The following is a 3,233-nucleotide window of genomic DNA, read 5'->3' as shown; positions in this document are numbered from 1 at the left end:
TAAACCAGAAGCTAAGTCCCACACTGTGACCAGAAGTAGCACATGACATCAAAAGCAACTAAGTATAACGGTTTGACGGATAAATGCCCGATAGTCTCAGATATAGGAACACTTGACCTCCAGTTGGCAGCACCGTTTAGGGAGGCTGCAGAGGCGTGGCAGTGGGCTTTGAGAGTTTAAACCCTCACCTCTTCCCAGTTTGTTCTCTGCTTCATGCTTGTTATTTGTGCTGGTTTGAATATGCTTGGCCCATAGGGAGTAGGTGTGGCCTTGTTGGAGTAGGTTTGGTGTTATTGGAGTGGGTGTGGCCTTGTTGGAAGAAGTGAGTCACTTTGGGGGTGGACTTTGAGACCCTCTTCCTAGCTGCCTGAAGAGTCAGCCTTTGCCCGTTTGCCTTTGAAACAAGATGTAGAACTCTCAGCTCCTCCTGCACCATGCCTGCCTGGATGCTGCCATGCTTCCTGCCTTGATGATAATGGACTGACCCTCTGAACCTGTAAGCCAGCCTCAATTAAATGTTGTCCTTAATAAGAGTTGCCTTGGTCTTGGTGTCTGTTCACAGCAATGGGTACCCTAACTAAGACACAGATCAAGGCATGAGCTCACAGCTTGCTGCTCCAGTCACTGTGCTTGCCACTACTCAGTGACAGTGATGGACCCTTCTCCCTCTGGGACCATAACTTCAAACCCTTCATCTATAAGTTGCCTTGGCCATGGTATTTTTATCATAGTAATAGAAAAGTAGCTATTACAGAAAAGAAAGGGTTTATTTGGCTTACATAAGCCATTAGTGTGAGAAATCGGGACAGGAACTGAAGCAGAAACCACAGAAGAACATCGCTTACTGGCTTGCTTCCTCTGATTTGTGCTCAGCCTACCTTCTTATAAAACCCAAAACTACCTACTCAGGTATAGCACCCACAACGACTGGTCCCTCCCTCATCAATTAACAATCAAGATAATTCTCTACAGACTTGGTCACGGGCCAATCCGATCAAGGCCATTCCACCAACTCAGACTCCTATCTTGGTTGTGTCATAACGACAATAAAAACTACCCAGCAGAGTTAGTTTCTTTCTTTAAATACAATCAACCTCGAGGATGGTCGCCAGTTACTCTTTCTTCAGACATGCACACACTTTTATAGCATCCTCTCCTCCTCTGATTCATGTAAGCCATAGAATATCGTGCAATTGACAGATTTCCAAGACTATCATCAAAAACACGGACGCTTCCGTGATGCTCATGACTCACTTTCTCTTGGGGAAGCCAGCTGCCATGTCATTAGGACATTCAAGTAACCTTGTAGGAAGGCCCAGGAGGTCCTGACAAATAGCCAACACCAACTGGACAGGATTAGAGGGCTAATCTTCCAGTCCTGCCAAGCCGTAAGATGACTGCAGCCTGGCTGACGGTGACCTCACAAGAGACCCTAATTTAAGCATGTATGCCACTCTGGGATTCTTGAGCCATAGAAACTATGGCAATAGTGTTCTAGAAAGTTATACCTAGCCAGCTAGTGGTGGTCATGCACGACTCAGGAAGCAGAGGCAGGTGGATGTCCCTGAGTTCAAGACCATTCTGCCCTATAGAGAATTCCAGGAGAGCCAAAGTTACACAGAGAAATGCTATCTCAGAAAAAAAGAAAAGAAAAAAAGAAGTGCTATATCCTGAAGTAATTTGTTACAAAGTACCATACCTCCCACCCACCCACTGTAAATGTTATTCATTAAAAGACCCTAAAAGGGGGATCTGGGGAGATGCCCAGCAGTTAAGAGAACTGGCTGTTCTTCCAGAGGACTCAGGTTCGATACCCAACACCATACTGTGGCTCACAGCCACCTGGAACTCCAGGCAATCCAACACCCTTTCCTGGACTCTGAAGGCCCTGAAAACACATGGTACACACACACACATGATACACACACACACACGGTACACACACACACACGGTACACACACACATGGTACACCCACATGGTACACACATACATGGTACACACACACATGGTACACACACACACGGTACACACACACACATGGTACACACACACATGGTATACACACACATGGTACACACACATGATATACACACACATGGTACACACACATGGTATACACACATGGTACACACACATAGTACAAACACACATGGTACACATACAGACATGGTACACACACATGGTACACACACACGGTGCACACACATGGTACACACACATGGTATACACACATGGTATACACACATGGTACACACACATGGTATACACACATGGTACACACACACATGGTACACATACACACGGTACACACACATGGTATACACACATGGTACACACACATGGTACACATACACACGGTACACACACATGGTATACACACATATGGTACACACACACATGGTACACACACATGGTATACACACATGGTACACACACATGGTAGACACACACACATGGTACACACACATGATATACACACGGTACACACACATGGTATACACACATGGTATATACACATGGTACACACACATGGTACATACACACACGGTACACACACACATGGTACACATACACACATGGTATACACACACATATGCAGGCAAACACTCATATGCAGAACATGAGATAAATCTCCTTTTTAAAAGACTTTACTTACTTTATGCATGTGAGTGCACTGTAGCTGTCTTCAGACACACCAGAAGAGGGCATCAGATCCCATTACAGATGGTTGTGAGCCACCATGTGGTTGATGAGAATTGAACTCAGGACCTCTGGAAAGGCAGTCGGTGCTCTTAACTGGTGAGCCACTGTTTTTCAATGTCTAAAAACAGTGTTTACCTCATCAAAATGAGCTCCACTACAGCGCCTCTCCTGATCTGGAGATATCATTTCTCTGTAAAAGAAGCCACAATTCCTAGAAGAAATAAATGATTTAGGGGAGGAAACATGGGAATCTGGAGCCCATTACCATCCTAGTTTCTAGAAAGGCTCAGAGACCAACTTAAAGTGGCATTAACTCAAAAGGGAATAACCTGAACATTGGTAGTGACAGTGCTTACATGTCAAATGTGTGTATGTCTTTGAGTCTATAATTAAATTAAAAAGAAATCACCAGCCACTTTTGGAAGTTGATGGGGGAACTAACTCATTATCTGGAGAACTGATTGAAAATAGGGAACACTCAAGCACTGGATAACTTGTATACTCACGTGGATGGGAAAGTGTTCTCTA

The sequence above is a fragment of the Rattus norvegicus genome, chromosome 6, assembly GCF_036323735.1.
Source record: "Rattus norvegicus strain BN/NHsdMcwi chromosome 6, GRCr8, whole genome shotgun sequence".
NCBI classification, from domain to species: Eukaryota; Metazoa; Chordata; class Mammalia; order Rodentia; family Muridae; genus Rattus; species Rattus norvegicus.
Note: the sequence above shows the minus strand (reverse complement) of the source record.